Source organism: Rhipicephalus sanguineus, chromosome 2 (assembly GCF_013339695.2).
Source record: "Rhipicephalus sanguineus isolate Rsan-2018 chromosome 2, BIME_Rsan_1.4, whole genome shotgun sequence".
In the NCBI taxonomy this organism is placed as follows: Eukaryota; Metazoa; Arthropoda; class Arachnida; order Ixodida; family Ixodidae; genus Rhipicephalus; species Rhipicephalus sanguineus.
The window spans coordinates 193,197,940-193,213,819 of NC_051177.1; the positions used below are offsets into that span (position 1 = coordinate 193,197,940).

General features: G+C 50.1%; 1 protein-coding gene across 1 annotated transcript in view; it reads left to right on the forward strand.

Moving 5' to 3' along the window:
• Window positions 1-1,341: 1,341 nt before the first annotated feature.
• The window catches only part of LOC119383944 (uncharacterized), a 160,755-nt gene continuing 146,216 nt past the window's right edge, over window positions 1,342-15,880 (forward strand). Inside the window, exon 1 of the mRNA XM_049412720.1 lies at window positions 1,342-2,183. The gene's annotated coding sequence lies outside the window, so the exon portion shown is untranslated. The remainder of the gene's footprint in view (window positions 2,184-15,880) is intronic.

A 15,880-nucleotide genomic window follows, 5' to 3' on the forward strand; every position in this document is an offset into this window, starting at 1 on the left:
CGTGAGTACAGATGACTGCGAGTAGACGTGAGCACGAACGTAAGTGAGCATTCATGGGCGTGAGCATGGACGTGACGGAGTTCAGATGAGCATGACTGCCCGTGAGTATGATCGTGATTGAGCGAGTACTCATAAATGTGAGTGGGCACGAGTATAAACATGAGTGCTTAACCTTGAGTGTGAGTAGAAGTTAGTATTTGAACGTGAGTGGTGAACGCAAGTTCATGCGAGTGTGAGTGGACATGGGCCGAATGTTAAAGGCCAACTCCAGCGATTTTTTGATTATGTTAAATTAATGGTTCCTTTATATTCCTGAGACGCTCCTGTCACATCCCCAGCAGTAGAAGTACTCAGCAAATTGGAAAATAATTTTGAATAGGCAAACAAGCACAACACCGAAACGGAAACCAAACTGAGCAGTACTCTCTTTGCATGACGTAAACCACAATAATATTCAGAAATCGTGCAAGGCATGCCAGTGGGTAGTATAAAAGCTGCGAAAGCCTTGAAGAGCAGGCACTTGGCAGAAAGGTGGCCATGCTACATCAGCTATCAATAGTTCTGCATCACTAGCGAGTACACGTTAGCATAAATGCAACTCAGTAGCTTCGAGTGTTAATGTGAGTGAGTAGGTATTATTGTGAGTACACATGAGTATGAATGCGACTGAGTGACTTGTGAGTATGAATGTGAGTGGGCACGTATGAGTGTACACGGGAGTATTAATGCAGGTGAGTAGCTTGGAGTGTGAGCATATGTGAGTATGAACATGAGTACGTATGAGTGCAAGTACACGCGAGTATGAATGCGAGTGAGAGGAAGTAGAGAAGAAAAGTGAATGCAAAAAACGGAAAAACATGGTGTGTTATGGGTACGTACCTAATAGCATTGAAATTCCCCGCTGCATGAACTCGGTCCACATTCATCATGGCTGTGAGTGAACTCACACCCAAGGCTACACATATACAAATACCCAAGAAAGTGGACAGACAACAGCCACAACTATAGCACAACATGGAAATGTTCTGTATATGTGATGCAGATGTAGGTATGACTCCCATTTGCAGCAAAACGCTTTTTTTTGTGTACTTACAATTCCATTTGTCATGCAATTTCTGGACCACAAATAAAACTGCGAATAACCACCCACTGTGATTTTCTTGGCTTCCTTAATTGTTGGCCTGGTGTGGTTTTGTACAAGAAAACCAAGCCCCTTGATTGTTTGCTCTTCTTGTTTGTGTCTTCAGGACTGCATTAAATTCCTTGGGAGGCTGCTTGTGCTGCTCCTGTCACTGCAGTCCTTGATGAAATTGTTATATCATTTTGCTGTCTGCAGGTGACTCTAGAACCACATGCCACCTTGCTGTAGAGGAGTTTGACTACTCCAGTTCAGAGGATGCACATGCAAGGATGAGCATCTATTGTCCAGTTTCCCTTTGAGCTTGTGAACCTGTGTTTTAGCCCCAAGGTGAGTTTTCCCACGTTCAAGCAACCCTCGTGGCCTCGTCTAAGAGGTAAGTTTTCTCATTCACTAGTACCATATTCTGCCATGTAATAACGTAAAGTCCCAACTTGGAAGTCCCAGAAAGAGAAATATTTGCAAGTGTAACCCGTGGAAATGCATACAAAACCAAAATTCTAAGTAGTTTGGAACATTCATTGACATGAAAGGATTCTTGAGAAGCATTTTTGTTGCCAGCTTTCGTACCAATGTTCTTGCTTGAGGTGGCGTCACAAGTATTGTGGACGCTGGAGAGCAAGAGTCATATGCCCTGTCAAAGGAGTAGTCTGCAGAGCGCTTTGACATTTATTTTTGAACTGCCCTTCATGCCCTTAAAAGCTAGTGGGTCAATCCACTCAAAATGCCCTAGACATTTAGTTTGATCACCTCCGATTTCATTCTTCAAAAATCATGATTGACGAGTGCTTCCACAGCACAACTTCAGCCAAAAAATATTTATAGGTTTCTGGCTGCTTTTTTGCAAATGTAGTGAAGACATAACATTTAAAAGAATTTTAAAATGGAAGGTCGTTGATTGATTTAGTATTTCCTTGTACGATTCATAAAGCATTCTTTATTGTCAAGGCAATTTTTACAGCACGGAAGAAGCACGAACGTATGAAGAGGGCAACACGGACAAGTGCTGACGGTTTTATTTTGGAAAAGACAGATACAAGTAGAGGTAAAATTCGATTCGTGTTCTGAAATTTGTAGTAGTGAAATGTTTTTACATTAAACCAATGGACATTTGGAAGGAGATTTTCTTAATATTCGTTCACCTGAAAAAAATCTTTAACCTGAGGTTCATTATAACAGGATTTCACTGTAATTCTGTTCCTCTTTGTGTAAATTGACAGAAAGCATGCTGATACAGTCAAACCTCGTTAATACATACCCGCTTTAAGCATACTAATGGTTAAAACGTAATTGTGACGAATCCCCGACCGAGTCTCATAGAGCCTAATGCATTCACTGATCGCTTAAGTTGTACTGCTTCGTCCTACGCCTACCGGTTAGTGCATAGCCTGTGTACCGCGATAAAATTTTGTGCCATAAAATTTCACTGCGCCGCTGAACTTCCCGGCGCCACAATGGGCCGCCAAAGGTTTTCCTTCTTTTCGAGAAGTGCATAGATCGGTTGATCACTGATTCCGACTTCCACGCGATTGCGGCGGCGCCTTTGCGGGTAAGCATCGGGAAAGAACGAAGGTGAGGCGGCGGCCACCGACGAACGTGCCAGCATGACTTATCGCCGACAACCTTATCACAATAAGTATCTTCTGATCATAGGCGTGCGCACAGGGGGGGCAGAGGGGGCCGGCTGGCCTCCCTAATCACCTAAGGGTGGGGGCGCAAAATCTTCCCCGTACATTGACCCATCCAGTCACATATGAGGGGGGGTGCAAAATCTGCCCCATACATTGACTTAGTAGGATGGGGGGCCGCTGCAACCTTTGCCCCCCCCCCCCTAATGGGGAACCCTGCGCACGCCTATGCTTCTGATATCTGCTCGGGCACGCGTGCGGTGCAGCACTACTTTAAGCCTACTGCACGCTTTTAATAGGCGACAATCTGAATGTGCTGGGCCGCCGATCGCTGCCGCCTCGTTGTGCGGGGCCGTGTTCAAGCGCGTGCCGCTTTGTAGAAACGAAAGCAGCTCGCTGTTGCGGAGTTGAGCGTTACTGGTCGCGGGCGACGAGAAACCTCTTTGCATTGACGCTATCACGCTAAACGCACGCGTACGGTACGGCAAGTGTAGCACTGTTGTAACCATACTGCATGCTTTTATTGGGCGACCACCCAAACACACTTCTGTCCGCTGCCAGGACCACTAGAGCGTCGCGGAGTGCGCATCGCATGCAGGAAGTTCGTCATCGCCACGTTAACCGAACAAGCTACTCGCCGCATCTGTGCACGGTCTGGAGCGAAGTGGGTACAAAGAACAGTCCCACGACAAATGCGCGCATGCACTCCAGCAAGCGGCCCGGCAGTGACAGCGTGAGCCGAGAAGGCGACGCGCTGCATGCAACTAGCCAGGAGACAATCGGCTCCACGCGGCCGTACCGCGTTTCTCTGGAAATGTGTCAGTTTTCGTTTAGTTGCAGATCGTGGTACCGACGCACACACATATATGTCGGAAAGCAGACACTGTCTGTTCTGTTGCTATGTCGGTCACTGCGTATACCGGACCTTGTAATAGTTCCGAAATGCTCCTTGGCGTCGGCACCGTGCCCTATCGGCACTGTCGGGACGGTCGTGCAAGAGTACCAGGATCTTTTCTCCACTATGGCAAAAAGAAAGAAAAGGCTTTGCAGTGGGTAGTTTAGGCAATATTTGCTGTGGCACTGTATTTCTTTGCTGGTGGCGATGGCGTACACGAGGAGATGCAAATTTTTTACTTGGTGGTTAATGCGTACTACCGTTTAGTGCGTAGTTATGCGGCGTTCTCAGCAGGTACGCATTAACGAGGTTCCACTGTACATGCTTCCCCCCCCATATGAGCGATGCATGCGCACAAGGGGGAGGGGTCGTTGTGATGAACCTTTGCCCCCCCCCCCGATCAGGAACCATGTGCACGACTATGGGCGCTTCTACAATCTCTCTACTACAGTAGAATCTCGTTACAACGAACTTCGCGGGACTGCCGAATTTATAGTTCGTTATTCTGAAACATCGTAGTATTGAAAAATGATGTCGGTAATTTAACACAATAACGAAAATCACGTACCTTTGCAGGAGGTGCACGTGTTGGGGCGTAAACAATAAACGAAAACACTGGGCACCGTGTGGAAAAAATTTACTGCTTAAAGAAGTCCGTTATCTTCTTCTGGCGAGAAGAAAGCAGACGCTGGTGCATATATGCCTCCACGTCCGCAACCTTCCTAAGGATGTCATCGGGTACATCCGTGCAGCACCCTAGATACGATCGGGTCTTCTCAAGGAAGACCACAACATCCGAGCTGGAAATAGTCTGTTCCGTTGTCCCAGGCTCTGCATCTGCAGTGTCGTCCTCGTCACTACTAGAGCAATCTTGCTCCCGCACTTGACTGACGATTTCTTCGCAGGTGAGCTCTGCGGACGTAGCCGCTGTGCAGTCGCTGTCGACGTAATCCTCGAAGGTTACCGCAGCGTCTACCGGGAGCTTCTCGGTAAGCTCTTTCCACAGCTCTGGATCGAGCTCCACTTCGTCATTGCAGTCTCGTGGCGTAGGCTCGCAGTCCTGCGGCGCAAGCGAAGTCTCTAGAAGGCCTGCCTTTCGGCCAGCAGTTGCTAATAGTGCTGGCCTTGATGTTCCACCACGACCCTGTCAGCATTTCTGCGGCTTGACGGATGTTGACCTCCGTTGGCAGCTCAAGTCGTATGTTGATGAGAAGGCGCTGCACAAGTCGCTTCCGAAATTCAGCTTTGACACATCTGATGATACCCTGGTCTAAACGTTGTAGCAAAGAAGTACAATTTGGGGGTAGAAATTCAAGCTGCACATTGCTCAACCGCACGTTCACCTTATGTGCCGAACAGTTAACGACGATTAGAAGAACCTTCCTTTGTTTCTTCTTCATTGTGTCGTCGAGCTGCAGCAGCCACTGCGTAAACAGTTCTTGCGTCATCCACGCCTTCTTATTTGCCCGGTAGTCGCAAGGCAACGAGACAACGTTTTTCAAACACCGAGGCTTCGCGGACTTGCCAATAACAAGAGGTTTGAGTTTTTCCGTGCCCGTGGCGTTGCAGCAGAAGAGCACTGACACGCTGTCACGACTCGGGGTCGAAGCACAAGCTTCTCCCAAGATGTGGCATGGGGGTTGGGCCTCTGGTGTATGGCTTGCGCCAATCGCCGGTATGAAAGAGTCAAGGGCCTTCTCCAATCAAAGAACAACAAGCGAACACGCGATTTCTTTCCGCCCTTGCATTTTTCGCCTTTAAAGTTCATTGTTTTGTCAGGCAACAGATTATAAAAACATGCCGTTTCGTCGGCGTTGAAAACGTCGTCTGGAGTGAACGACTCGACGATCTCCTGAAGGCGCTCGTTCCGCCAGGCAAACGCACTTTCAGCATCTGCCGCCTTTTCTTCCCCGCACGCGACTTGCCACACGATGCCGTTCCTTTGCTGGAACCGATAGAGCCATCCGGCACTTGCATCGAAGCCGGAGGTGCCCAAAGCGACCGTGAACTGTCGTTCCTTTTCTTGAATAATAGGGCCTGACAAGGGCACACCGTGGTGTCTGGCATCCTTAAACCATGTGAGGACGGCGTCGTCAACGATTTGATAGTCGCCCAGCCGCAAGCGTTTTCTTGAGGGAGCCAGCTGTGATTCTCGATGTAATTTCAAGATCTTCTCCTGATCCTTCAGTATCGTTGCCACTGTTGGCGCGATATCACGCTCCCTGCATATGTCCACTTGCTTTTTTCCATCATTCAGCTCCGTCAGAATGTCCACTTTTTCTTTAAGCGAAAACTGGCGTCGTTTCCTGCTAATGCTGGGGCCAGGAGAACTCATTGCCAGACAGCTGCGGTAGCTACACGCAAAAGCACCTGCCTCGCGGCCCTTGGACTCAAGGGCATTGACGAGGCACTCGTGCTTATGCCATATATCTTCACCATAGTCTGATCACCACGAGCAGAGCCATGCATCCCATTTACACACATTTCACGTCGCCCCCATGATCTTAATACTTCTATGTTTTAACCACCTTAGAGTGTGGAATTTTAGGCCTCTATACAGCCACGAAACACTATCATAGCTCACATCCCTTATGTAACGTAAAACACGGGTCATCGTGACTTTTTCACCACTGTTCATGGCGCTCTTTGGCCAAGCATGGCCCTTGCGCCATTAAAACCCACATATCATCATCATCATCAACTCATTGCCAGAAAAGCGAAGTCGGAACGCGATCTTAACTTCGCGGCTCCAACCGTCAGCAACTAACAACGTGGGGGAGAAGCGGGACTAAGCCTACGAGCGCTACGACTGCTCCGACCATGTGGCTCCGCCGCTGTTGCATGCATTTGATGCTCGCGTTGATGTCGACGCTGATGGTGCTGCACCCGTTGAGGTGGGTTTCCCTGCGCATTCTGCTGCAGATGATGAAGATAGGAGTGAGCTCGGGAATTTTCGTACCAAAATATCCACGGAAGTTCGTAATAACGAAGCATGTAGTTGATTTTGGGGTTAAATTACGTACGTTAATCTGAAATATTCGGTATTCTGAAATTCGTAGTACTGAAAGTTTTTTACATTGGCAATATAGGCATTTTGGCGGTGATTTCAAAAAAATTCTTAAATCTGAAAATTTCGTTAATCTGATGTTCGTAGTAACGAGATTTTACTGTAGTAGCATATTTCTGTAGAAGAAAGGAAGCTTCGTCGTGGAAAAGTAAAAAAAGGGGCGACTTTATTGCTCAGAGCACATTTGCTAACGCGTCCATTCTTGCCGTTCCAAATTCAGTTCAGCACGAGACACTAGGCGCTCGCTCAAAAATGCTCTAGTCACATTGTCGTCTTTTTATTCTAATATTTCACAATTTCTACTTCTGAACACCACCACAGTTTGATTGTAAGTGGGAACGCAACCACAACCCCTACAATGTGCACTCAAATGTCTGGTGTTGCCACTCGGCACATTCCAGTGGTGTTCGTGCAAGCATGCATTAAGGCCTCTTGAAGTCTGGTCGACGTAATTTTTGTGACATGAAACTAGAATTACACACGTTGTCGACACAAGGTACAAACAAATTTTTGTGCTTGATCTGGCAGCCGTCCTGGCAGCATGCGTTCCCCCTCTCCTTGCTCTCGGCAAGGACAACAGAACTGCGGCGACACTCCATTTTGGCAACGCCGCCAGCTTTGCCTGTTACTGCTGTCGCTGGTCACCCAATATGCCTGCTCGGGCAGCAGTTTCCGCCTTTGGGTCTTCGCAATCACATGGATTCAGCTGCTGTCTCCAGTGGGATGGCCTTCCTCTTTTGATATGATGCCATTGCTTGCTTCTCCGAAACCCACTCTCCACGCAATGGTTCAGAAAACACCTCTTGCTCCGCAATTTCCTTCTTCTGCTTCAGGACCGTGATTAATGTGCTGCGCGGTATTTTGAAAGCTTCAGCAACGGCTGACTTCTTTTCACCTCTTTCGACACGCCAAACAATTTCCAGTTTCATCGCATTCGTCAAGGCAGTCCCTTTCCTCCTGTCTTGCGCCATGGTGACGGTGCGCAACACCGCCAAGCACTACAAAAACGTGCAAACGGGGGAAACACCACACATGATCAACAACAAAGCAACCGCAAGCTCAGAATGGCGTCGTGCAAACTGACGCGTCCACGCCGTCAATCGTCAAGGTCACTCCATTCTACTGCTGCGTCAGGCGCATCAGATTTTAGTAAAATCTGTAGAATCAACAGTAAAAACGGCCGTATCCGTATCCTTTGAGAGTGAACAATGCCGATCTCGGAAGCCTTAAAAGAGAACTCCGAGTGCTCCGTAATGCATCTTTGAGGCTACCCGGCAGTGACAGGGTCTCCCATCTGTCGACAGCAGAAGCACTCCTCCTCGCCAAAGTTGTCGAGTACCACGCAATGTCTGCAGTCACACCTGAAGCGGCACCAAACGAGTGCTCAAAAATTTGACGTTTGGCTGTATTCATTAGATGCTGCGTGCAAAAATTTATGAAGAATGGAAAATGTTTTATGCATAGCGACTGGAGGTGCCTTTTTGCATGAGGTACTTGTTGTGTAGGGCAGGAGCGCGGCGTAACCCGCGGCGGGCCAACGGAGAGGCCGAACGACGGGAGGGCGCGTAAAGTGATGACGCAGAGACCAAGCTTCGGCGAGGCTGACGGGAGACTGCTCTCCCGCGTTTATTGCAGGAGGTTTTAAGGAGGGGAAAGAAGGGCTATTGGTCAGCGAGGCACAGGTCACATGACCGGCATGGCCACGCCGGATTGGTGATAGCAAAGAGGCATGGGGGAGACCCAGCTCCACCCAGTGGCATGTACAGGGACCTTTACTGCACTGGTGTTTCCGCGTGCCACGAGGGGTCGTACGACACAACAGTACTATTGGCCTCGAGGGCCACCACAGGAGAGACCGGCGCTGCTATCGCTATGGCGTGGAAAACGCCATCACGTGACTCTCCTTTGCCGCCGAAAGCTTTGCCAATGCTGCTCGCTGCATTTCATGCCTGAGGTTGAAGCTTTGTTTTTTCTTCAGCATGGTCTATTGCTCTGTGCCGCAGTGCCGAACGTATTCGACCGAGCCTGGTGTGAGTTTCCACGCATATCCCAAAACCAAGAAGCAGCGAGATGCGTGGTTGATAAAGTTTATAATGGGGAAGCAACCCAGCATTCATTATCGCATGTGTAGCAAGCACTCTCGCGAAGAAGATTTTGTTTACTGCGTTGGAGCTAAAATGTTCGGTAAGTACTACGTGAGACTTTCCGTGACTGTACACATGGGAATTTAGAACGTTTATTCGTGCCAGGCTGGAAAAGGCGGTGCCTGGTTCCCGAAGCAATGTTGTCACAAAACTTTCCTGTCCGGCCCTTAGACCGTCCAAAACACACCGAGCGTCGCCGGAAGGCGCTCGGCACAAGGGCGGCGAGAGGGACTTTGTATCGATGTTGTTCTTTTACGCTGCATACCGTATTTACCCGCATAATTTGCGCCCTCGCATAATTTGCGCACCCCTAATATTTAGCCAGCTTTGCTAAAAAAAAATATTTACTCGCATATTTTGCGCTCCCCGCCCCGCTCGAGCCAGCTCGCCGGCGCGCGCGCACGGGGCGAACTTTGGACGGCCGCGCCGCCGCGGCCGCGCCCCGCGGCCCTCACCGAGCAGGCGAGCGCAGTCATACACAAGACAGGCTGCGAGTGCGAAGTCCCTTCTTCCGATTACTTCGTTCTATTCTCTGGAAACCGCCGAGACCGTACCAACCGTTAATCTGTTCACCGGTTGTCGGAACTGTTCGAGCGTTCTCCCGCCGTGAGAATGCATGCACGCGACACGGCACGGACTACTTTCTGCATCGGAGGCGTGCGAGTGCGAGGGCCAGTCGCGCCAACATTTTCCCGCGCTGACCCTCCTCCTCTGCGTCCGCGCTGCGACGCAGCCTTCGTTGATTTCGGAAGTTTAGGTTTCGCGATCAGCCAGTTGCGTTTTCACTGTTCTCTTGCGCTGAGCTACAATAACTATTCGGCAAAATTCAAGCTCACTGTTATAGAATTTGCCTAAGGAAACGGGAACCGTGCCGCAGAAGAGTTCGCTTTTTAATACAAGACCGGGAAGGAGACCGTTCCGAGGACCGTAGCATGGAAAGTTTCCTGCCGTTGAAGAATACCTTTTCAAATATGTGCGAGAGCTTAGGCCCACCGGTATCGCCGTGCCGTGGCACCTCGTTACTCCCAGCATTGTCGCGAAGAGCTTCAAGAAGACGCCTCAACGCACTCGACGGAACCAAGGACGACGCGCATTGGGAAAGCGGTGACAGCGGCCGCGGCGATGATTCTCAGTCGGACTTCTCAACCAGTGATTCTGACTAGACCGCGCATGACCGAATCTGGCTGGTTAAAGTACGTGCTAATTCTGTTAAAAACCCTTCGTTTGCGCTATAATTTATTTTCTTCTTTAATGTATTATATCGCGCGTGTTAGGACTATATATTGTGCGTTATTTCAGATGTGCTCGCGAAATCTCCGCGTAATTTGCGCACCCCCTTTTCGGAGCTCCAAATTCGCGAAAAAAAGTGCGCAAATTATGCGAGTAAATACGGTATTCGGACGTGGTCGGCCTCATAGACTGCCTCTCCTTCCGTTAGCAGCCGCCATGTGCCGAACTGCTGGTCAACGAACTCGTTGATGCCAGAGACCGGCAGAGTCACTGAGTACGAGATACGGTAATTGTAATTAGTAGTCGAACAAGCGATTCACACGTGCTGGCATGATATCATGTCAGTTAATGTACCCCTCGCAGAGAAGCACACGAAGCGGAAGCATGGATAAAGGAGACAAATATATATGCGGTGGAACTTCCACCTATTAAAATATATCTGTTATAAATCATCATCCGGCAACAGTTCTGGCTAAAGGGGTAAGCCGCACTCATCACGAGTGTTGTGGACATTACTGTTATTGCGGCAAAATAACTTATGGCTACTGTCACGTATCTCGGGAGCGCTTGCAATGTGTGATGCAGTTGGGAGAGTGAGCGAGGCGGGAGACTGTGGCGTCACGGCAAACAAACTTTATATCACACAACACTGCAAACAAAAAGTTAACACGCTAAAAATTTACAATCAGAAGTAGCATATGAAAAGGGGACGCTATAGCGCGCAATCACTAACAAATCGCAAAGCCTACAAGCTATGCTTAACTACTCCGGACTCCAATGTCTGGCCACTATGGCGCCTCAGTCTCGCTACGCGAATCGAACGTTCTTACGGTTCGTGTTGCCCGTCGCCTCGATTCGGTGCGAAGATCGACGCCCAGCCTCGTTGTCGCCGCTGCTGTCGACATCTTGGGGTCGTCGTCGTCGATCCGCCGCGTCGCTAGTCTTCGTCGAGAACCTCTGTCTCGTCCAGTTAGGCCTAACTCCTGGGCTCCCCTTGGTGCCACCGGGTCGAACTGTCGACGTGGCTCTCTTGTGATTGTCGGTGGGTCGCCGTCGTCTTGCCGAGCTTTGGTAGTGCTGCAGGTGCCACGAGAACTGCGTGCTGAGGCTGCCGCAAGCCCAGGACGCCTCGCTCGGTAGACCCCGAGGTCGACGGCCACCCTCCCGGGACATACACAACGCTGCCTCCAGAACTCAGCCCTGCTGTTCCCGTCGCGGACGCGACGCTGGCCTGCACCACCTTGCTCCTCGACAACTCCACCGAACAACGACCAACTCTTCTTTTGTGGTCTCCCACCTCAGCTCGTGTCGCGTGGCAAGCGCCTTTCTCCGGCCAATGGCTTGCGTCGACGTGGTGGGGGTGCACACCATCGGGTACTTTTCCATTCCCCGCACACCATCGACGCCTTGCGTTGTCCGGCATGCGCCCGTGCCCCTTTACTCATGACATTGGGCCCCCTTTTAAGAGTTTTTTTCTTAAAAAAACTGCTTCTGTCCTCCTCCTTATGGTTATGGCCCTCTGCTCTTCTGATAGTGTCTTGTAGCTTGTGCTCCTCTTTCCTTGCTTGACTTATGCACACCTTCACTTCCCCACTTTGTCACCACTTTCACTCACAATTTACTTCACCGCACATAGTTCATACAACACCACTATCATTGGTTTTACAAACCACATGTTCATTGTCCAGAACACTATAATCTACAAGGTGCGATACTACACAATGACACAGTCGGTCGCTTCGTCTGTGACTATTCACAAAGTGCTTGACATCTCTTTGTATGCGTGGCCAAAATGCCTCCTTCGTTACTTCCCTACGCAGGTTCTGTGTATCTCTGAACCCATTCGCATAACAATGCTCTAAAATGGCCCGTCTATAACGTGCTGGCACCATCAGTTGTCTAATTAGTGTCCCTCTTTTCCAAAACTTACTGAAAATTAACTCCTTGACTGATTCGTATGCCACTCCGTCTCTACATCCCTCTCTTGTTGGTTTACGACCAATTCTATCTATCGCGTGCCTCAGAGTTCTGTCCCTCCTTTGCTCATTTGAGAACTCCTCAGAGGTTACACCTACACACTCCAACATTGGCACTCTATCCTCTCCTCGTGCCTCGCTATTCCCACTTCCCCTGCTAGCTTCAATGCTCTCGGGGCTTCCAGTTACCTGTTTCCTTTGTTTAGCATATTTCTCACGCTGTACTGGGTCATCCACCCTTCTTACCCCTGGCCTATTTCCCAATATCACATCATAGATGGGATCTTCCATACACTTTGCTGTGAGTACCCCTACGAAATAAGGAGTATCTAACCTTAATTTCGCCTCGGGTAACTCCTTCTTGGATCCATCTACAAAGACCACTGTGCCTATTCTCCCCGTGAAATCCTTTTTATTCACCAGACTTCTCCTCACTAACACAGTATCCGCTCCCGAGTCCCTCAGCACCGTTACCCGTTTGCCGTTTACTTTACCTTCCACAACTGGCATATTAACACGTTCCGACCTATCTATCACTGCACCAACTACCTCTTCCTTCCCTTCTGACCTCAGTGCACACGCAGTATGCTCTACCGGTCTATTCCTACACTCGTTCGCTTTGTGCCCTCTTTTCTGACACAGTTGGCAGGTAACGTGGGATTCTTGATGACTAGTGCTAGTGCGGCAGTTCATAGCTATATGCCCTAGTCGATTGCACAAGAAACACCGCTGCTGTGCCCTTTGTTTACCCATTGGGGCCTCCCTGTTGCTCTCTTCTTCCTTGTGATCGTCTCTGTCACCTTTTTCTAAGTTCCTTAGACCCTGAGCCTCTACGAACTGGTCCGCTTGCTTTGCCATCTCCTCTACTGTGCTTAGCTTCCTCTCTTTCAAAAATACTGCTAAGTTCTTGCTGCACCTGTTGAGAAATTGCTCAGCAACCATTCTGTCGCGGACCCCTTCATATGTCTTTTCTGTCTCGGACAGCTCTATCCAGCGATCAAAATAGTTAGCTAGCCGACACGCAAACTGCTTGCCTTTTTGTGAATCCTCGGGCCTACATGTTCGGAACTTTTCCCGGAAACCCTCGGCTGTTAGCCGGAACCTCTCCAATAAAGTCTTTTTTACAATGTCGTAGTCCGGAGACTCGTGTGCTGGCATGCGACCAAACACACTCAACGCCTCTCCCACTAGACACAGACTCAAAGCGTTTGCCCACTCACTTTTCTCCCAGCCCTGCCCTACTGCGATTCTCTCGAATTGATGCAAGTATGCATCGAGGTCGTCCCTTCGCTCATCGAAGGGCGCCATCAGCTTACGCGGGCAAATTTGTCTAGGCCTGGGAGTACTCGAGTTGTCCAACGCCGTCGCGGGGGTACTCGCGCTACTAGGGTCGCTGCGCGGACAAGCGTTCATCTCTGCTAACTTCAACTTCAGTTCTAAGATCTCCTTCTCGCGTTCATGCTCTTTCTGCGCGCACTCGTACTCCCTTTCGCGCTCTTTCTGAGCGTTCTCGAAAAACCTCATCGTCTCCTCCTTATCCATTTCGCAGTCTCTGGCCACGGCCGCCAATTTCTCCCAATCCATCCTTGCAACCCCCGGCGATACGTAACTGGGCCCAAACGCTGGAAAAATTCTGGCACAGGCTCGCCACTTATTATGTCACGTATCTCGGGAGCGCTTGCAATGTGTGATGGAGTTGGGAGAGTGAGCGAGGCGGGAGACTAAGGCGTCACGGCAAACAAACTTTATATCACACAACACTGCAAACAAAAAGCTAACACGCTAAAAATTTACAATCAGAAGTAGCATATGAAAAGGTGACGCTATAGCGCGCAATCACTAACAAATCGCAAAGCCTACAAGCTATGCTTAACTACTCCGGACTCCAAAGTCTGGCCACTATGGCGCCTCAGTCTCGCTACGCCAATCGAACGTTCTTACGGTTCGTGTTGCCCGTCGCCTCGATTCGGTGCGAAGATCGACGCCCAGCCTCGTCGTCGCCGCTGCTGTCGACGTCTTGGGGTCGTCGTCGTCGTCGATCCGTTGCGTCGCTAGTCTTCCTCGTCGCCGGTCCTCCGGCCCTTCGTCGAGAACCTCTGTCTCGTCCAGTTAGGCCTAACTCCTGGCCTCCCCTTGGTGCCACCGGGTCGAACTGCCGACGTGGCTCTCCGGTGATTGTCGGTGGGTCGCCGTCGTCTTGCCGAGCTTTGGTAGTGCTGCAGGTGCCACGAGAACTGCGTGCTGAGGCTGCCGCAAGCCCAGGACGCCTCGCTCGGTAGACCCCGAGGTCGACGGCCACCCTCCCGGGACATGCACAACGCTGCCTCCAGAACTCAGCCCTGCTGTTCCCGTCGCGGACGCGACGCTGGCCTGCACCACCTTGCTCCTCGACAACTCCACCGAACAACGACCAACTCTTCTTTTGTGGTCTCCCACCTCAGCTCGTGTCGCGGGGCAAGCGCCTTTTTCCGGCCAATGGCTTGCGTCGACATGGCTGGGGTGCACACCATCGGGTACTTTTCCATTCCCCGCACACCATCGACGCCTTGCGTTGTCCGGCACGCGCCCCGTGCCCCTTTACTCATGACAGCTACCTTCACGAAAGATCTCGCGAACGTAATAACCAATGTCGAAGCATCGTTTGCACTCGGCCATTTGATTACGCGCTGAAAACTAGGTCAAGGCGTTGCCGTGAATTGTGCGCGCCAGTCCGCGCCGATCGAAACTGTACCTCTCAGCCGCGCAACTTCCACGCAAAAGCAAGAGGTGCGCGATGTCGCGCTTGCCTCAGTAAACATAAATGTACACGAGATGCGAGGATGCTTCGAGTTACAGATTATTAGGTAAATTACATAACTCACCAAGAGTGGCCTCTTCACGTTCGGTGTCCATGGCTCCGCGTGCTCCGTCGAGAGTGCACGACGCGACGATGACAGCGCATTGGCTCACGAAAAACCTTTGCTGGCAAACGCACTGATTACTTCACAGCTAATACAAGTGCGTTCAACGCTTGCAAAACGAGAAAAACCGTGGCTGAACACTGGCCACGTCGAACACTCCGTGCACTCGGTACCACGTGATGCCGTTTTATACGTCACAGAGAGATTCCGGCAGACGGCGCCACGGTATGTCCTCGCCGCCAATTCTTGGTTGCGAGATGTGCATGACAATGTAACAGGGATATTCTATTGAAGGGCAGTCTGATCAAGGTCGAGTTCCTTGATCAAAGTTCGATTCCTTGAGGCTTAGCTTCCCTGTGGTGCCACTTGTAATAAATAAGTTCTGTCAGTTGTTAGTTTTGTCAGTGTCAGTCTGGGTCAGTTAGATCTTTTTAAAAGAAAATTTGCATCAGTATAACATTTTGACATGCTGCAGTGCACATATGGCAAACAGAACAAAAACATAACTCACGTTATAGCTATGTCAGCAGCCAACATGGATGCAAGTGAACGCACGCGCTTGCAGCTCCAAGCTGGCAGCACTCCGTCCTGGTGAGTAATAGAATTTACACCATACAATTCACTGAAGCCATGGACAAGGTATGCGCTTTGGATGCAGATGAGCATCCAAGGCACTTATCTTTTTTTTTCTTTCACCTTGAACTCTACCACTCCGGTTCCATTGATCCTGTTGTCATTGAACGTCTCGCTTGTGGCAAGAACAGAACTCGCTGATATGGCCAATCGGTCGTGCTGAACACATGAAGTTCTGCGGCAGCCCATGTGCCAGATGGGATATCCCCCTACGATATGATCAACCAACTAGCCAACAAATTCACCCTTCAATCTGTCAGAGCCAAGGC